This window comes from Syngnathus scovelli, chromosome 12 (genome assembly GCF_024217435.2).
Source record: "Syngnathus scovelli strain Florida chromosome 12, RoL_Ssco_1.2, whole genome shotgun sequence".
NCBI lineage: Eukaryota > Metazoa > Chordata > Actinopteri > Syngnathiformes > Syngnathidae > Syngnathus > Syngnathus scovelli.
Window position 1 is genome coordinate 4,008,836 of NC_090858.1, and position 20,704 is coordinate 4,029,539.

The 20,704-nt window shown below is 42.9% G+C and overlaps 1 protein-coding gene across 1 annotated transcript in view; it reads right to left on the minus strand.

Moving 5' to 3' along the window:
• LOC125978247 (VPS10 domain-containing receptor SorCS1) overlaps positions 1-20,701 on the minus strand; it is a 58,817-nt gene extending 38,116 nt beyond the window's left edge. Inside the window, exons 1-3 of the mRNA XM_049735422.2 lie at positions 20,552-20,701; positions 20,110-20,190; positions 15,098-15,205 (exon numbers count right to left, since the gene is read on the minus strand). The gene's annotated coding sequence lies outside the window, so the exon portion shown is untranslated. The remainder of the gene's footprint in view (positions 1-15,097; positions 15,206-20,109; positions 20,191-20,551) is intronic.
• Positions 20,702-20,704: the final 3 nt, after the last annotated feature.

The window sequence follows — 20,704 nt, forward strand, 5'->3', positions numbered from 1 at the left end:
CGTACTGAATACTGGAGGTCATGACAAGAAAATTATTGCTTTTTTTTATTGCTCAAATTACATTTTTGTAATCACTTACAGTGACTTGTTTGTGTTTGGATTTGTGTTTGTGTCTATCCATGCCCCAGGTACATTGTGTAATTAAAAACATGAGGAGTTAGAGAAAAAAAATATTGGAAAATTCCTCAACTGTCACAAAAGTTAATTAAGGTTGTTGTTTTTAAAAGCCAGCAATTTCATTCAATAAATACAAAAACCATGACTAGATAAAATGTCTTTCCTAAAAAAATGAAATAAAAAAATTTAAATACCAGAAGAGTCATTAACACATCACGGGTGTGTAAACCGAATAAATGGTCGAAGCTCTAGTAGTTTGTTATGAAGGGGAAGAGGTGTTGGCAAAATGTGTCAAAACGTGTCATTTTATACATTTTGGCGTTAGTTAGAATTTAACAAACGAGATGGCGTGTTTGGTGGGGAAGGCTAGGCACTTGTCAGAGGTGTTTAGTCACCTCCAGGTAAAGTCGGGCTAGTTTCTTTCGTCACGCATCCCGTTGGCATGCTAAGCTAATCCGAGCATGGCTACATGAGGGGGTTGAAAATTCAACAGCTGACGCAGTATGGTTCAGCACTTTTAAATTGCGAAATTTAATTTTGGCAGCCATTTTTGTTGAACTCTTTTGGCCAATACAGTTAGTTATAATTCTAAATCTCAATTTAGCCTAGCACTGCTAGCTATAGCTTCAAGCTAGCTAACTTGTGGTGCAATTGGGGTCCTACGTGGAAAACCTAGATAAAGTTTCAAACTAAGGAAAGTTTATTGTTTTCCATTCTCTTTGATAATGATTTTAATTTACATTTAGCAGTGCCGTGCTATTACATTTTGTTAAAAACATAATTCAAATGGGCTTTCCGGGGAACTGGAAAGGATTAATGGCATTTACAATTATTTCCAAGGGGACGACTGATTTACTAGCTGGGCCAAAGAATGAATTGAACTCGAAAGTTCGGCTACTGTACTGCACCCAGTGAAAAGCCATTAAGAAAGCGATTGCATCAATAAAAAAAGTAAAAAAAAAAAAAAAAAAACGTGTAAATGATGCAATCCTCTTTCGCAGCATGTTAACTTTTGATTACGCCGAGCAGTTGCCATGTTTCCCCACGCAAAGCAGTCATATTTCCCCCTTTCCCTCATCGCCTTTTGGCTTAATTAGCCAGGGCGTGAATAAGAGAAGGTCATTTAGGTAATTTAGCCGGCTGAAAAGAAACTTCCAGATCACACGCTGCAGGTGCGAAGCGGCCAGCGCTAATGAGGTCAGCGCAGCCTTTCCCTCGACGAGCGGAAAGGCCACGCGTGGCAAAACTTAAAAGCGCGGAACTTTCTCCACAACAACAAGAACGCCGAGAGGTGGATGGGGAGGGGCTGGCGAGGCTTTGCGAATTCCTACACGGCGCATCAAGAATTCACAAAGTGCACTTGCTCATCCTGCGGAGGACCCCCTCTTATTTTCAAGAATGTCACTTTTGAGTCGTGCGAAGGAAATGGAGAGACATCCTTCCCGACATCAATTATTAACCAAAGCTTATATCACAACTTCACGCAGATCAAAACAGAAATCTTGTAAGCTACTTGAGGGCATCTCATATATTTAGTGCTGCCAGAGAGACGTAAACGGAAGACAGTGAGGTTAGGCGTTTGAAAAGTGACGCTGAGCTCACGAGCCTTTGTGATTTCCCTGACAGGTACGCGGCGTGGCAGACGAGCACTGTAGGCTACGGGAGGGAGTCTATCTTTGTAGCTCTCCACCACATGCGTAAGGATGCTGCTGCTGCTGCTGTTGCCGCACCGCCGCAGAAAAAGTGTTCCTGTGTGAATGAATATTTTATGACGTTGCTAACAGGCTACCGTCGGTAGCATTGCATTTGCATTCCAAAACTGCCTGTTGTGCAGAAAATGAATCGGCAAAAACTTACGAGGGCGTTATTTAAGGGTCGCAAAAGATTCATCTGTTTGGGAATAATAATAAAATAATAATTAAAAAACAGGTAAATGTCCTGAGGTAGTAACCTTAAGACTGGCTGACTCCGAGTTATATTTAGATGTCAGCGCAAGCTTTGTTTCATTGGGTTGCGAGATGATGTGAGGTGATAACGAGACTCTTCCTCTCTGTGTGGGCGCGTCAAAAAGTCAGGAGACACACGCTTCCTTCCATAGAGGAAAAAAAAAAAAAAAAAGAACCATCTATTTTTAGAAATTCAGGCAACTTTATCAGATTTTTCTTGTCAGCTTCTCTCAGGTAGTTGAAACGTCTCAAGGTGCTGATCTTGTTCTGCTTTGAGCACTTTGAGCATGCAGATGTTTTTTTCCAACATATTTCTCAATCTTTTTTTTTCTGTGACATGTACTCTTAAAAGACAAGCCAGAAGAAGAATTTGACAAGACAGGTGAAGAATATAGCGGAAGATTGTGATGTAAATCGTATTTAAAATAGCTTCCAGTTTTCTGCCAATAATTTGTCCACACGTGTCGTTAAAGTTTACTTTTATAGCGCAGCGTTTCGCAAACTTTTGGGATCTGGGCAGTTCTGCAAGGACCTCCTCGGAATATTAACACGGGTAAAAAAAACAAAAAAGAGGCTTCAGGCGGTTTATTGCCACTCCCAGTTGAGGTTTACTCCCCAGCTAAATATAAAACAAAGAGAATTACAGTATTCCAAGCATCCTAAAAGCTTTAGCTTAATGCTAACAAACAATGCAAATTGCGAAACGCTTCATGTGTGCCCCCCCTGGTGGCCAAGGCGCACATAGCAAAAGGGGCAGTACCATGTCCAAGGAAAAAATGTGGCAAAAATTGATTATTCAACTAACTCCTTTAATTATACCATCGCTGTGTGTTTTTACAAAATACAATAATATGGAGTGCATTTTTTTTTTTTTTATTGGCATGCATATCGCTATCTATAGAAACAATATGTCATTTATTGCAAATTATTTTCACGTTTTGAGAACCACTATTCGAGGAGCAAGTTAAGACTGAATGAGAGAAAGGCTACAAGCTGATATGTAAAGCAAAAAAACTGTTCGACGAAGGCACTTTTATAAGAAATGTCGTACTCGAGGCTTTTCCATCTTTTTCAATTGCCACTTCTCTACTCAATATCGATCCTCTCTCAGCGGAAAATGTCAGGTTATCTCGAGTTATGACCTTGGCAGCCAACAACAAATTCCTAAAGGGTATAGGTTATTGCTAAAATGTGAAAGTCAAGTACCAAGCTACCCCCTAAAGGTACTGATGAGTACATTTCTTAAGAAAGTTCACTTTTTTTGTCCAACAACACTATTAGAAATTTTGTCCAAGTTGCATCCAGTAATAAGACAGCCCCATCCCCTCAACTCTGAGGCTGCCTCCTTCGGACGAGAATTGCATTCATGCTTGGCGCTTTCTATTTTAACAATGTCATACACAGAGTCACACTCAGCGATGTGAAAAGCCTTGCCTGTAAATCTGAGACTGTTTGAAAGTCAAATACAGAAATAACTCCGCCATCTCTACGTTGGCGAGCCCCTCGGGGAATGTGTCGCTCTCATCCGGTGACACAAACCGACCGGACCCACATGAGTTGCTCGGTGGTGATTTACATTTTCTATCAGCTTCCTTGGTCTGCCGCCAACCGGCATGTAGAGAGGAAAAAAAAAAATGCTCCCGAGATATGCGATAGGTGATAGAAAGCATAGGCTCAATGTGAGGCTGTCTATATTGAGAGCTCATTAGCTGGAGAGACCCTGCGCGTATTGTTGCCGGTGTGCCGAGTCAGCGAGAGTGCCACTCATCACACGTTGCAATCTAAACTCCTGCACATCTGCTCCGGCGGCTTCAGGGTGACCTCTCGCACTTAAAAACGTAAAGTGAGGTTCACACAAAGGCTTTTAACAAGCTGCCGTTTTTATAGAATATGAAGAATTAGTTCATTATAATGACTGCAGGCACAATAGTATCAGTGTGCAGGAATAGGGTCGGACGGTTCGGTGTGAGCGCCTGAGTGTGAGATGTGGCTTACAGCAGGTCCTTGCAAGTGTTCTCATTTTGGATTTTTGGTGTGTGAGTCAATATGTGAAAAGGCCTTATCAAAAAAAGTAATTTATTCTTGCAGATTAATTATATGACTCAACTCACCTAACATGGAATCAAGAAAATGTACATACATTATCACTATTTTTGATAGGTGTAAATTATAAAAATCTGACCCAAGAAATTGCAAACCCTTGAAAAGTTTCATTATATTTTAATTATGAAGGCTGAACTGGTTAAAAAAAAAAAAAAGAAGAAATAAGGTGGCCACTAATGTCCAGGATGGAGCCCAGACAATTTAAATGGCGAGTGTCCTTCCCATCTCATTTCGCTTGTCTGGCCGAAGTTTCGATTCTCTGTCCACTTATCAACCCGGCGTGATTGCGTCTGCCTCTGTCCTATCACCGCCGTACACGGCCCTTGTTTACTAATTTTACTGCACAGCTCATTATATACTGTCGATGTTAATGAAGAGTTGACCTGCAGTGCGACAGTGCCTACCTTGACACGCAACCCCCCCCCCGAAAATAATGTCACGAAAGTCGACATTATGCGGGCGGCTGTCATGAGTGGCGTATGAGGAGATGGGGGAAATGTAACAAATCAATCGGATGGCTCAGACAGAGGCCAGGTCTCTAATGAGAACGTGTCAGTGCGCATTCTCAAGACAGACAACGTTTTATGTGGTCGCATCATCATCATCGAGCACACGGCTGAAAAGACAGACGAGGGGAGGGGGGGGGCTGAGAACAATCGTGAAGAAGGCCATTTATTGACTGCATCAGCATAAAAGAAGTCTACTTTCATGTCTACGGCCACTGCTATTTCAAAAGAGAAAATTAATCAATGAGCCTCGCCGGAGCAGCTTTCATGGAAACGCCATTCACAGCGAGCTGCCATTTTGCAGTAAGGCCATCGTTTGGAATAACTCTTTTCATTTCCCGGGTGCTCATTTTCTTTGAAACTCGCCAGATGTAGATGTGGTCACAATGACATCGCCTTTATATTGGTGTTCATTATATGTCGTTTCAATATTCGACCAATGCCTTCTGCGAGTTGCTTCTCTTCTGAAGGTTTAGTCAGTTACAGTGGCGATAAAGAGTCTGCGCATCCCTGCTGAGTTTTTTTTTTTTTTCGCTATATGTATTAAAAAAAAATGGAAGCAAGTTAAATCGTTTGAAGCATGTGCTGTTAGAGGAGGAAAGAAAAGCCAGGAAAAAGACTAGTCGATGAGGGTGTGCACAATTGTGCAACCACATTATCTATGATTTGCATTCTCTTCATTATTTTTCAGTTGAGTTGTACAGGTTATAGGTCGCATAAGTGATGGGAAAAGTCTTGAAATAATTTATCACGGTCTCCTTTTTCAATCTAGCAAAAAAAGAATCGGGCGGTCGAACAGGGGTGTGTAGACTTTTTATATCCACTGTATGTCTGCCTGCTCGATCGTTTTGAATATTTTGCTTGTCAGTGAGAAATTTGTCACAAAATAAGAAATAAAGTAATTACCTGATGTCCCGATATAACTTTCAATAAAGTTTCGATATCATAACCGATAATGATCTGATACAATCTCAGCCTGAATCATACGTACGTTTTTATTTTATTTTATTTTGTAGTCTGGATTGTCAGAAACAAATGTTTGCGGGGTTGTATTATCTGGCAGCCGAGATCTGAAGGTGTGCACGCATCAAGTTGAAGCATTCTTTGATGCCGACTCGTCAACGTCTCGAATCGAATTCGCCACAAACGATGCCTTCAGATAAGATGTCATTGGCGTAAACGGTCTTCTAAAAACCTTGTCAGAAGTCTGCTAATTAGCGAGAGTCTGACGATACCGAGCCGTGATTGAGAAATAAATCAATCAAGAGCAGCGTGAGATGTCTACGACGCTCGTCTGTCATGGTAGAGCTCGCCGTTGTTCTTGTGAAGATCCGCCTTAGTGAAAAGCGCACACAAAGGCTTTGCGAGCTGCGGGCTGGTGTTTTATCAGAGGTGTGAGAAACGCGCGAGCTGTCAAGCCTATTAGAAATGTATTTATTTCGGCTGAGACGATTGCGTGCGAGACGCATTGTGACGCCAGCGGTCTATTTGCGGCGGCATCAGTATGCGGCGTAACCGCGCACCCGGGCCGCCGCTGACACTTTGTCGCTCACAAAAAAAAAGAATAAAAAAAAAATGATTTTGAAAGGGGATGTTTGCAATGTGGGAGAGAGCTCACTTGATGCTTAGAACATTTTTGATGTGACAGCAGAGTGGAAATATCGCTGCCGTGGATTGAGCTGGTTTCCAGAAGGGGAGGGGGGGAGTACGGTGCAGACATTTTTTGACCTTCTGGGTTGTTAGCCAACTTTTTAATAATGATTACTTTTAATTTTGAATTAATTACAGCTGAATTACATCTCAGCTGTCTATTTTGAGGTGAAACTTTAACAGGCGGTGTCTTTTTTTTTTTTTTTTTTTTTGGCAGAGCCATCTCTGTGGCACACTTTTCAGACGTCATAAATAAAATATAATGTTCACATGGGCGTGCTTAAGCAACAAAAAGAACCAATGTCTGAGTTGTTCGACAATGATTTCCAGCAGATCTTTTTGGAAGGGTTGGTGGGTGGAGGGGAGGGGGGGAAAAAACCCACAAACAAAATTCACTGTCAAATTCAAAGCAAGCTGTTTCTCTTTTCGATGATCACGCCATCTCCCTGCATGATGCCCGCCGTGTCAATCACTCGCCATTTTTTTTTTCTGAAAGCTCCGAGCTGAAAGTGCTTTGTGAAGCGCGGTAAATTGATTCATGTCATATTAAGCAGGCCAGCCCGACCACGTCGTGGTTGTTTTCATGAAGCCATTAAATCCTCTCATCTAAGTATTGGTAACGGCCGTTGTCGCTGGCACACGCACACGCGCACACACACACACTGCATGTCACGACAGAGGAAATAACAACGCTCTAATGAGACACGCTCGATGGCCATTAAACGTCAAATTATCGAGTCACGCGTGGCCTGCTTTGACATGACTCTGACTTAATATGAAATAGACGAGCATTACCGCGGCTTACAGTCATATATTTTCAGATATACGATGATCAAAAGTATTGAGACGTTTTGTGGATTCATTCATCATACAGGACCCATTGCATATAAACCATAAATATTTTTTTACAGTATCTATCTTAATATCATGCAAGGATTTTAAAACTATATTATATTATATTATATTATATTATATTATATTATATTTTATTATATATTATGCAAATACTTGAACCCATCATTCTGCTGCAGATGTTTCTTTGCTTTAATACTGTTTTTATATTTAATTGTGTATGCTATTTTATCTCTGCACAGCGACCTTGAGTGCCTTGAAAGGCGCCTTACAAATAAAATGTATTATTATTATTATGTTATATTATAATTATATTCCATAGTGCCAAGGCACTAAGTTTTATCTGGACAAAAGTAGGGTTTTGCTACCATTTTGAACAATTGGATTCTTCTCACTTTTGTGCGGAATCATTTGGGGAAGGCGCTTCTCTTCTCCAGCATGACACCAAGCAGGCCATGATAGCATGCTTGGTTGATTCGGTGAGGAAGAACCTGACTTAACAACCGCGTCAAACACTTTTGGGAGGGCGCAGAGCTTGTGAGCCAGACCCTCTCATATGGATGAAAAGTCTTGCAAAAATTCATCCCCCAAAGAGTGGAAGCCCTTATATAATTCACTCTGCTCGAAACGGGATTGTCTCTTTGACATTAGCGGTGCGAGCTATATTGTTGCAATCAAGTGGAAAGTGCTCAAATGTCGACTCTCGCTACGTTGTGACCTCTTCCTCCAGCCCGTTGAAGGTCATTGCTTCCTGTCTGAAATGGCAGAGCGCCTGAAAACACAGCGCTTCCACACTATAGAAGCAAAAAAGAGAGGAGGGCATTATCTCAGGATGGAGCTGACCTTTCCACCTCATATCAAAGTTAAATAGACGGCAGAGTCTGGGAAACTTGGCAGAGTGCCGACGGGTTGTGTCCGACTGCGCTCGATCTGTGTTTTGCTTTATTTGCCGGGGATTTTTCTGCCTTTTCCCCTTTCGCACTCCGTTCCGAAAAGGCGACGCGGTGAGCAAACTCGCTGCCGAGTCATCACGTGTGTTACATGTTAAAAACGCGCTGCTTGCTGTTGTTTGGCTATTAACAGCGGCGATAACTTCCTTTTACGACTTGAAGGAACGGCATTGGCGTTGTGCCCTCCCATCATTGAAGTTAAGCCACTTTTAGTGTTTCTCTAGCCTTCTATACACGATCCATCCATCTATCTGTCTGTCTTAACAACGAGAAGCGAGTCCCAGCGGTGCACCGCTGCGAATTGGACCGTATGTGAGATTTTAATTCTCTCAACGGAGCAACACAACCCGGCTCATTAAAAGGAAAGCGTGTCTGTAGAAGAAGAAGAAGGGGGTTGAAGGAAAAATCAATGGTCACAACAATGCACTACGTGTGGGCATCTCCGTCAGCCGCCGTATGATGAATTCATTAAGGTGATTGAAGTTGGTCCACGGTTCAAAACCCAAGACGGCGAGCTGACATGAATCAAAGCCAGCGAGAGTGAAGTCATGACCCGAATTCTTTCATTTAATCGTGTTCCGTGCCGATAATGACTGTGACTTCCAACACGCTGGTTATATTTCATGAACTGCCAGATCACAAAATGTCCGCGTGTGAGCTGTGAATTATGGGTAAAGATCCATCGGAGGTTTCCTTTTAACATTTGTTCTTTCTCCGGAGGGAATAACTCAGAGAGGGGTAATAAGGGACCGCGGGAAGGCTGAAGTAATATGATTTTTTTAGTGGCTCGCCCACTAAAATCTGCAACATACGACAGAGCATGGAATGACTATAAAAAAATGACCACTCATTCACTCCCAGTGACGGCTATAGACGTCAAACATCCATTTTACCTGGGAACGAGTTAAGCGTTTGTATCATTACAATAAGGAGATTCAATGTATACCTTGATTACATAATTAAATGTATACATAATTAATGGAGTTCTACTTGCGGTATAAAATACTAGGACATCATTTGAAACTTCAAAATGAAGCTAGCCTGGCTATATTTAGCTCCTCGGGCAACATCCAAAGATGTTCATCTTGCGGTTATCACTGCAGCTACGACTTTCATAGCTTTGGGCATTTTAGAGCACAATACGGGGGAAAAAATATGAATTGGTCAGTTTTCCAGTGAAAAGGGTTTATTTCAGCACCCTCCTCCCACTTTGCTACCTACGGGCAAGACAGCGAGTCAGGGTAAGAGGCGTTAAAACGCCATCTTGGATGGCTAGCAGGGAAAAAGGCTAATAAAGCTTTGACTGCACTTCCGTGTTGTTATATGTTGTGAGCGTCTAATAAAAACTGCTGCTAGACTCTTCGGCTTCTGCATGCTTTCGTTACAATGTAGCTACTATATCATTTCTGTGCAAAGTGCTCCTCAGAGTTGTGTAAGTGCATTTCATTTCAAAAGTGGAAAAATATTCAACTTGATTAGAAATAAAGCTCCAAGAATGTGATATTGAATAGTTTCACATAATAAGGCTTGCTATTCATCTCTTGGCAAGCGCGCCCAGAGCAGTTTTGTCCCCGAGATTAAAAAATGTAAACTGCCAGCTGCGACTTAAGTCGAATTTTGAACTCAGGAGTCCCCGACTTCATTGTACTTTGACGGTCTCCGGCGCGCCGCTTTATGTGACTCCCGCTCGCCTTACACAACTCTCACTGCATTTAATTAGAAACCCCGAGCCGCCGAGCTCCTACAGGCATTGCAGCAAAAGAAAAAAAAAAATACCACCTAGGATCATATATCCACCGAAAGCACACCAGGACCTGGACCTTGCATAGCCTCCTCTCCATCCACACTTGCGCACACTTGCGGCGGACAATGAGGCGCTCTAAAGCAATTAAACATGAATCTCTATTAAAATTTAAAACTCTTGAAATTGCTTTAGCCCAGTAATTTTTGCGGGATTCTTACATTTTAAAACTTTTTATTTTAGATTACTACTGCATGATTTGCATCTATATGTAATCATCTCAAGTCAGTGATCCCAAATCCCATTTCGAGCTTCTCCAAGAGTATTTCAATTGAAAAACTGTCATCTCAGAAGATTAAAAATTTCAACCCTCAGCACTAAAAGCTCTGAAAAACTCCAGAAAGAAAAAAATCCAAATTTAGAAAAAAAACGCTAAGCTTTTCCAGTGCAAAGCGGTGTCCTAATTCTAAGAGGTCAGTGACATTTTACATTCTGAGCTTGTTTGGAAAGTTTGGCATGGGGAGGAGGAAAAAAAAAAAAAGCCTCGCCACTTTAACAAGGCTGTTTAAATGTTGATGAGAAGTCTGTTCCCACCCACTGGCTCATCATCAAAAAAACATGCGTGATCATGCAAATATGAATTCAATCTGAATATTTCCGAGGGTGAATAAAAATGCCCCTGAAAGGTAGATGAAACAATTGCGCTTGGTGTGGAGAATAAAAAAACAAAGCCAGAACAGTCTTATAAGTCAATTCTGTTCATACGTGAGAATATTGAAATGATATTTCAAAAGGAGCTGGAATCTCTCAAGGACGACCACCCCCAACGTTATCGTCGCGGTCATTAAAAGTCACGGAAAGTAACTTTTAATGACGCCTTTTCTTGTTGCTTTACCGGAAATAAATGCGAGATGATTAAATTTTAAAACGCAATCGGAAAAAAATATATACCCTTTGACCTACAAAGTAGGTGTGAAAGACATTATATTTGAAAAAGTGACTTGTCGACATTTTATTACGATCCATAAAACTACCGCAGCAAAAAAAAATATTCCGATAATGATGACAGTTTGTCTTTATGATCTTGTAGTCAATCAAGTTGTGACACAAGCGAGGAGCGTTATCCTAATTTTTAAATCGGCTTCTTTCAATCATCACTTACAAAATCCGTCTTAATTTCACGACCTCAAAAATATCACGCGATTGACTCACAACTGGTTAATTGGCCAAGAGATGAAACGAGCAAAGGCCAAGTATCGAGTTGGCATTTGGCAGCTGTTTTGACCAATCTGAAACCTGAGGAGATTTCCAGAAAAGTGAGGAAGGATGTCGATAGATGTATGAGAAGAAAAAAAAAAAGCCCTCAGATTTTACCACATCAACAATTTTGAAAGAAAGAGCAAAGTACACAAAGGACCGGGGAGACTACAAAAAAAACTGAATGACTGTCATTTTAAAAATGGATTTACAAAGAGATGCTTCAACGAGATAAAGCCGAGTTTGAAAAATGAAAAATGGTGAAAGGAGCAGAAACTGGCAGGCAGCAACCCGAAATTGTTAATATTGGTTTTCTGTTTATTTTCCATTGACTCCAACACTCTTTTTTCTCGATCCCAAGCTTACTACAACAACACGGGGAGGGAAAACGGCAATTAAAAAGCCACAATGTTGTTATTTTTCTTTTTCTAACGAACTGTGTTTTCTCAACTCGACCGAGACTTTGCGCTCGGATATCCACCTACAGCTTTTGTTCTTTGGGTAATTACGTTTTGGTGGCGCCACCCCAGGAGACACCCGTGGCTCCCCAAACCAATGCAGCAGCTTGTGTTTGCGCAAATGTGCTCTTCAAGGTCGTTTCCGATGTCTGATGCCAGTGACGGAAAAAGGATCTTTTTTTTTTAGGGCAAAGTTCAGATACGGGTTAATGCAAAAGTACCAAAGTTAGGAAAAGTGCTCCTGAGGAAATGTGTCAAAGCCTATTGGTAATGTCGCAGCTGATGAGGCGTAATTGTTGAAAATAAAGAGAAGGGCTATTTTTGTCTGTCTAATGGCAGTGCAGCAGGAAATGATTTCAGCGGTAGTAATGCTGGATAATCTGCCCAACGCAGGTAATGAACCCAATTTTTGGTTGGTTGATTCGCCGCTTTGAAGATCTACATCACACTGGAAGTGCAATGAGAGGACTTAGTCCGACATTGGCTGTAAATTCATATAACTGATTTAAAAGAAAAAAAGTCTTGATCTTGTCGGTAACTGTTCCGTATTTTACTTTGAAGTCATTTTGTCAAAGTAAAGAAATGGCAATCATTTTTCTCGTGCATTAAAACCACCACATTTTTATGATCAGGTTTTGTTTTTTTTTTACAATTGAATTCTAATCTTGTGTGAATATCATTTTAAAACGTGTACTCGACAGGGGTTGCTGTTTAACTCGAGTGCTTCAGGTCGAGAGAGCGAGAAGAGAGAGAGAAAAAGAAAAAAAAAAAATCCCCGCAAGCGAGTTCAAACAGGTTCAGTTCAATTTCCTGAGCAACAGATTGCTAGAATGAAGATTTTAGGAGACATGCCAAGTGCATATTTGATACTATTCAATTAATTCACCTGCTTAGCAGAAATGATATTTCCTATAGATTTCCGACTTCTCAACGTTTACGCCGCCACATTTATTTTGAATGACTTAAGTGAGGCCAAGCGTGAAAAGTAAGCCGCACGTTATTGACTTTTTTTTTCGGTTGCCAATTAACATCTCACCCAGGGCACTAAGTTTGAAAAAAAAAAAAAAAAAAAAAAACGTAGTCGCTCCTTAGCTAACCCTGGCGCATTTTCATTTAAGAAATAAGACGCCATAAAGTCACGTTCTAACTGTTAAAGATTTTATACATAATAAATTTCAAATTATGATGCCAATACGAACTTCGTCATACATATTTAATTTTGCTCTCTGCCGAAATTCATCTCCCGTCTGTTTATATCGCTGCCATTAACATCAAATATGTATGATACGTATTTCTCCAACTCAGCTAAGGTAAAACTACCTAACTGGGTTGCTTGACATTATTAAGCGGTTCAAAAGGTTACCGCATAACCGGTATGCTTAAAAGCGACTGAACTGGACGATTGGGGGGAAAAAAAAAAAATTGCCGTCGCCAATTTCCCGCCGCACGTCAGGCAATTAACCCCTCGCACGCACATAAACTCAACCGGATTGCCCTGGCCGCTACGGCTATATTATAAAACGACAAAGAAAGGGGGGGGGGGGGGGGGGGGGGGGGGGGGGGGGGGGGGGGAATGCTCAAATAGGCCGAAGGAGAGATGGAGGGAAATGAAGACGATATTGACAGCCCATCCATCTGGGCTGTGCTCCCAAAAGATTCCACTTCCATCCATCCATCTACAAATGGATGGTAGCATGTCAAAGTCTCGACCAAAATGTCCTTGCCATTGGTCGGAGTTGGAGCTGAAATGAATTACGTGAGAAAACAACCCATAGCATTCCAGGAAAACCATCAAGGAAAGGCTTCGGCGAAATCCGTCGCTAAAACCCAGACCTTACCACCCACATGGAAGAACTGGAGAGAAAGGAGAAGAGTTCCCGCGGTGAGTGTCAGCAGCTCAGACAGGCTTGCATAATAACATATTCAGAGAAGTCTGCCGCACATGGCGAGAGAGTTCAGCTGCCATTTTTTTGTCAGGAGCGTTTACAAGCTTCATAGATGCTCCTCATTACCGGTGCAAGTTCCTCATCCATCCTGATGCCCCTCGGACAGGCCCGTCCCCTGATGTTGGAGTTTCTGATCCAAAGGGACAATCCGTGTTCGGGCTTGTTGATCTTAAGTGGCCTCAAATACGCAATTATGCAGATGCTGATTCAGTCGGACAACTCAACGGGTTCCATCTACGATAACCGACTCTTTGCAACTTTTAACTGGGTTCCCTCGCTGCTAATTAGCGATTAGCAGAGCACGGCTACACTTTGACACTTTTCTAGTTTAGCGAGCAGTGGCAGTAAATTGCATTGCGCCTGAAGGAACACTGTGAGCACACCTGTCCTCGTCCGGCTGGACTTTATTTTGCAACGCCACTCTCCTTTCACCGGGGAGAGCGCGGCGGATGGAGGGATTCAATAAAGGGAGACTGATTAACATTCGGATCCAATATAAATGTGTCAGTTGGCGGCGTGGACGCCAAAAGCCACCGCGAGAACCGCACGGGAACTGTGCGGCGCCAAGGCTTCGGAATACAGAAGAGCGAATTCGCCGCCGGGGAGATTCTGATTTATTTACATGGAGCCCAGGCCGCACGCTCGGGGGTGGGGGGGTTGAGTCTGTGCCAAAAACACGAAAAGCGGCAACTGGCATCTTGACAGGAGGCAGCTCATTTATCTGACGCCATCTGTACCAGTGGCTATTAGATAATCGGCCTTGAGATGGCGACGGTGAGCACGCCAGGCCTCTGCCGCAGTTTATGACTTTGACACGGTCGCGTCAGACAAGTGGCTGTCGCGAGTCCAGATGTTTTCAAAAGATCTGGAGGAGTTCCCCCCACCAAAATTCGATTGCGCTCCAAATTGAACGACTTTCGAGAGCGTTAAGGTCTCACCGTACTTGCAGTGTAGTATTCAGACGACTCGTAAATTTCATGTACATATCTCAAGGTCATTTCGTGCATCAAAGTCAATGTCAGGTGAGAAGCGCAGAAGAGTCGTCGTCTCATCTTAGTCCCCGTTTTGCAAACCGGACCTGATTATTTCCTCGCAGGCAATTTTTGTGATCATGTCGCTACTTTTCTCGGCGACCTAAAGACGATCCCTGGCACTTTGAGAATGTTTATATTTGAATTCATGAATCGAGTGCATCCAGAAGGGGATTTTGAAATCTATTTGAAAGTGGCTGTGAACATGCTTTATCCAAATCTGATGCGCGACATCTGAAGGGCCCCACAGCTACCAGCCGGTCGCCACTTCTTCCAAACAACTCGTTATTTTCTTGATCTTTCCAGATAGCTGCCTCTGCCTCAGCGACATGACATGAACAAGAGTGAGTTTGCAGCTTGCAAGGGAACAAGCTGTCTTACAATGTCACTAGATGGCAGTATTGAGCAGCACAAGTCAGATATGCGGGGTCGGGTGATGATCATGAATCGTATGGGATGGGAATAGTGAGGAAGACATCTGAGCTACTCTTGTGCTTGGCTGTTTATTTTAATAAGATAATGTCCTCATGTGACTCTTACCTTTGACCTTGACCGGGGTGAGCTGGGCTTTCGTGAGGATGTCCGCGAATGACAGGGCGTGGTGGCTCCACCACTGCGGAACACTCAGGAAATGAATGTTTTATCAGTCTGTGTAAAAAAAATAAAAAATGTAAACAGAGATGAGGGGGCGGGTGTTTAGAGTTAACTCAGTAAGTTGCCCGCACAACAAGCAGCACAGTGCGGTAGTGGTTAGCATGTTAGTTGAGGGGTTCTGGGTTCGAGTCTCATAATAAAAAAAATACATGGAAGGGTCAGCGGAGGCTAATCAAATTAAGGGGAACAAACCAGTCGAGCCAGACGCACTGCCGATTAGCGTGAAGAAGAATCATTTGCCTGTATTTATCGTCACGGCAACGGCGTGCATTGTGCAAACGCTTCAAGTGTTCAGGTGGTGGAGAGAAAAGGCAGAACAGCCTGTTCTGCTCACAGGAGAGAGTGTGTGGGAGGGAGGCGATAGCAAGCAGGCTGTCCCTCTCTTTCCGCCGCAAAATGGAGGGGGAGATACATTCTGCAGCTTTTTATTTCTTTGCCGCTCAAAATAAACACAGAAAAGTCATCTCCACAACTGCTTTCAATCACAAATCATTCGGGGGATGCGTCAGGAGAAGTGCATCCATCCAATCTGGAGGCCTCCAATCTGCTCAACCTCTCCTGACACATTTACTTGGCTCAGCGTGAGAAAAGGCAGCCGCCGTTGCAGAAGAGCTGAGGGAGTGCGGGAACATGACAGGCGCCGGCGCAATTGGCGCTCATCAGGGGGGGCCCCGTGACCCTCATCAAAGTCATCGTGTAACCACAATCGTGGGGAGTCTTGACGTGAAGGCTTCAGTAGATGAGGAGGAACCACCAAATTGTTTCCTGGCTTTATTGAAGTGATAAAAAAATATTTGGGGAAAAAAAAAAATCTGGTTTTTTTTGTTTGTTTTTTTAGCATAAGTTACTTTACAAATTGTGTTCTTCCAATGCCTCCTCGTAAGACACATGATAAAAAGTAATGTGGTTTGTAGATTGGATCCGCATTAAAATTTGATATTTTCTTCCTGGGCTCAAGCATAGTAATAATAATAATCGAGCTGATATTTACACGGTGGAAGCACAACAGGAAGGAAACTCTTGTTAACTTTCTTATTAGAACGGAGTTGCTCTGCTCAACTTATTTTTTACGATATATATATAATAAATCCTTTGACAGCGTCCGGTGGGATACATTCTACTCATGCACGACCTTGTTTGGCTTCGTTTAAAGTTCTTTTTTTTCTTGACAATTGACTACATATCCCGCTGTGTGTTTTTGTTTCAAAGCATTGATGTAATTTACAGTACGAGCAAGTTAACGGCCAACTTTATAGCACGTAGCCGCCATTTTCGCAGCTGCTGAGGCCTCCAACATCTGCTTTCTATTAATGTCACCCTCTAAGAAACATTAGCCCAAACACGCATTTGTTGACTTAAGACGTGGGACCGGGGCCGAGCGGGATTTCATAACGCCCCTGCCTGGCGATGTGAGCTATCGCACTCGGAATCACTGGCCATGACCCCCGAACGTTGCGAAAGACTCTTCCCGGTGCGCTCCGACTCCAAACGCTTACTTTTCAAATGACTCATTTTATGTCCGATGAAATTTTATCACTGGCCAATCATCACGTCCTCCCCCCCTCCCCGCTTAATGAATTTGATGATGAATGGCTTCTTTTATCGCAGGCAAATTAAACCTCCATTGCTAATGTCAGCTTTTAGCATAAGTGCTTACGCCGTCGCAAAATTCAACGTTAGGATAACACGGAAGTGCGGACGCGAATACCAGGGCGGGCTTCGGTTAACCAGACATGTATGACATAATTACAGCGACACACACACACACACACACACACAGCTGGATCTTCACATTATGGAAACGATCCAAACACAACCGCAGCTGAGACTTTGCGGCCAACTCCCTTTCTTAAATAAACAAAGCCTGTCTCTTTTGCACGCCGCAGCAAAGTGTGTGTGTCTGATGAGGTGTGCGTGTGGTTGTACGCCCCAAAATGGCACGGATCCAACCGCAACAATGTAAATTGTTTCAGGTTCAAAGTGGCCTCTGTAGCTGGTGTACACCCCCGCAGCGCCGGTGCGCATTTATAGAATGCCGCGCACGTACATTTCGTCAGCGGGAACTTGTCAAAACAGTCGCATTGTTTTGTACCTGCAAAAAAAAAACTTTTGCAGCTTCATCCAACTTTCCCGGCAAGGTCGCTCGCACGGGTTTTAAGTTTGGTGACACGCTGACAATCCCACGTCAATTAGAATACTCCTTGAAAGCATCGAGAGGGGGGAGGCAACATGGCGACGACATCGTGCCCGCATGCTGTGGCTTTTACTTGTGTTTTTCAAAATGTCTGCAACCAGCTGGGTGTGTTTACAACACTTTCATCCTCCCAAGAGCAAAACACCCAGCGAGTCATATTCAAAGGTGAAATGAGCTCTGCGTGATCTTGTCCAGATGTTACGATGCGGGAAATAAGAACTGCGGAAAATTGCTCGAAATGACGGATAAGTTTGACGTTTATCGTGCGTGAGCTGGAAGGCTCACTTGATGACACGCGGTGTTGATGCTTTATGATCCCTTCTGTTTTAAGTGCATTTGCACCATCTTGTGGAATTTTTAAGCAATTACAACTCCTTTTCGCAATTTTTTTTTTTTTTTTACTATTTGCATTTGCACTATCTTGTGGCATCTTTATGCAATTACAACTGCTTTTCGCGGGGTTTTTATTTTTACTATTTGTGGCCTATGCACCACAAAAAGCTAAGGTCGACCATACGTCAACGTCGTTAAGTCGTATAACGACATCATCAAAGCTGTAAAACCAAGAAATACACCAAACCGTGATTTCTGGCGCCTCTGGGGGCACTGAACTGAAGTTGCGCGTAAAGTCATCCAAGGTAACCGATTATTATCACTGTTGGCAAGATGCGATCTTATCTTTCCATATATGCACTGATAGCAAAACGCTTGTCTTCAAATGAGAGAGTGTAAAGCTTGGTTGCCATGACGACACTGCCGATGGAGATCTTAGACAAAGCTTCCCTGTTTTGCAAGAAAATGAATCACGGCAAGGATGAAGACTTTTTGGCTCTGTTTACCCCGACTTGCCCTCGAGACGTACAATGGTTATTTTGTGGCCATTACAAAGCATTAACTGGAATGTTCCTGACTTTTGACGTCTTCCTTAAGCACAGACTGCGAGCGGGCCGGTTACGATACTACTTGGCGCTTTTTTTATGGATGGATTCATGAAAGGCCCCCGTGTGTGTAGGCTTGGGGGTGGGGGGGGCGTCCAAAACCTTCGAGCTCGTTACCTTGACACTCTAGCAGCTATTAAATATATTGTTGAGGACCTGCCAACTCAAGCCAGTTTTGTTCTTTCTACTTGATCGCACATACTGTAACATCTAGTTTAAATTGTTAAGAATGTTCAAATCACATCTGAGCCTCCATGTTTTTGTTCATATCTAGGGGGAATGAAAATGATTCCGAACCTAACAAAAGGCTTTCAGAAGCTTGGTCGCGCAGGTTTTTCTGAAGGAAAATGAAAAGCTGATTAAATCAGCCGCTATTGAAAAAAAACAAAAACTCCAAGTTTAGTCCAAGAACACGGGTGCAAACATTCTTCAGCCAAGACCGCAAAATCTCATTTACCACACAAATAGATCTCATTTGTCCGGGGAGCAACCTGGGTGGACTGACCCTGCCCTAGATCAACAGCATAGATAATGGACAGATGATTGAACAGGCCCTCTTGCGTTTGCTTGTCTTTATTCGGAGGTTATTTCCAGCGGTAGCGTTGTGACAAGGCAAAAGGGCGGGCTCGGACATCGATATCTGATTTCTGTGCTAATCTGTAAGAAAGAGACATCCGCTAATATGGCTTGACGTGTGGGTCGATGCCTCCTGGACGAAACAAGCTGGCTGAAAACTTCAAACAGTCAGCAAGAATGCGCAGGCGTCTGGGTGGGAGGATTTTCGACATGGCTGCGTGAGGTTGCGCGGCAAAGCTCATATAAGCTTTCGGCGGGAACTCGGCCAGATGGAGGGAGTTCAGCTATCTGGAGGTTTGAGGGGTCACGTCACTCCGGAGGCCAGCCAGTTCTGCTATTCATTACATCAAGCCATATGTCATTGTATCTGCTCCACCCAGCCAGCCAGCCAGCAGACGACGTTCTGTTCCCCGGAATTGTCAGGCAGTGACACAATCCTTGCATCTCTCACTCCCGCCAAAGTGCGATTGTGTACGAGTGTGTGATTAATTCGGAGCGGTCTGGCGGGGATAATGGTGCTGAGAAAGTTCTCAAAGTTGCATTCATTTGCATCGCTTTTTAAATTTTTTTTTAAAGAAAGAAAATCTTCGCAGAGGTTGACCGGCAAAGCGGAAAATAGTGTCCGTAAGGAGGTGAACGAGAGCCCATTTACACGCAGGGGGAGACAAGTTCATTCAAGTGTTTTTGTTTTTAATTTGCTGTATCAGCTTCAACCGAACAAGCGTTCCAAGAAAACACATTTGATTAAATAGCAAACTCCTAGTGAATGATGCTTGCTCGTTAGCTTGTCTGATTACACCCCAACAATATGAATTATTCATGCCTCTTTGAAAGACATGATTCGTTTCAATCGTGTCATATTGAAGGTTGCTTTAAACATCATAACAGTCAAGTGAGTGCACGCCGTGGTTCCTAACAAGGACGCCATGTAATTAACCGTGACTTTCATTCTGATGAACCATTATTTTCTGCGGTGACTTGTTTTTGTTAGTCAAACAAACAATGTGAGCAATGTGTCAGGTAATCTGTGCAGGCAGTCATCTGGTAAATAAATAGGCTAGAGATAGAAATAAGATAACCGTGGCAACACTACTCTTGAAATTAATAGACACCCAATTAATAAATTGCATTGCAATTATTCCAAACCCACGTTGCATAGATGAAGTCAAAGAATAATTAATGGAACATACCAGGCCGCTGTATTATGTAGATGTGTTTGTCACACTGGCATCAACGGCTTCAGTGGGAAAACCACCAGATCCAAAATGGCGCTGTGGTGAAATAAATACATATATTATTTCAATGCGAATTAGCATCAGTTGAAATATTAGCAACTACCTTCTTTCCCTGCCCTGCTGTTTTGGGACAAGTTACCAAGGAAACTGCATTGTAAACAATGAACATTATTAACGTGTTTTTCACTGCACTAACAAATTCAAAATCTGTTTGTACTTGAGGAAAGAAAGTGCGTACTTTTCCCTGCTTGCGAGTCAGTGATAACATTAGCTCTGCTTATTTGTGTGATGAGGAGGCGGGAAGTCAATGAATCACACGAACAGATGGAGGGAAGAAGTTATTCTTCGTGAAAAGGGCTTAAAAAGAAGAATTGGGAGCTAGTAAGACTTTGTATACCTCGTTTGTGGACGGGGAAGTGGCGTGGACGCCATGTTTGTGCGGGTTCCTAGGAGGCCTCGTGGGTGGATGAAGTCAAGTCACGTGATCACTTTTTCTTTTCTTTATTTTCCCAATACACACCCACCCACCCACAACCTCAACCACCGACCT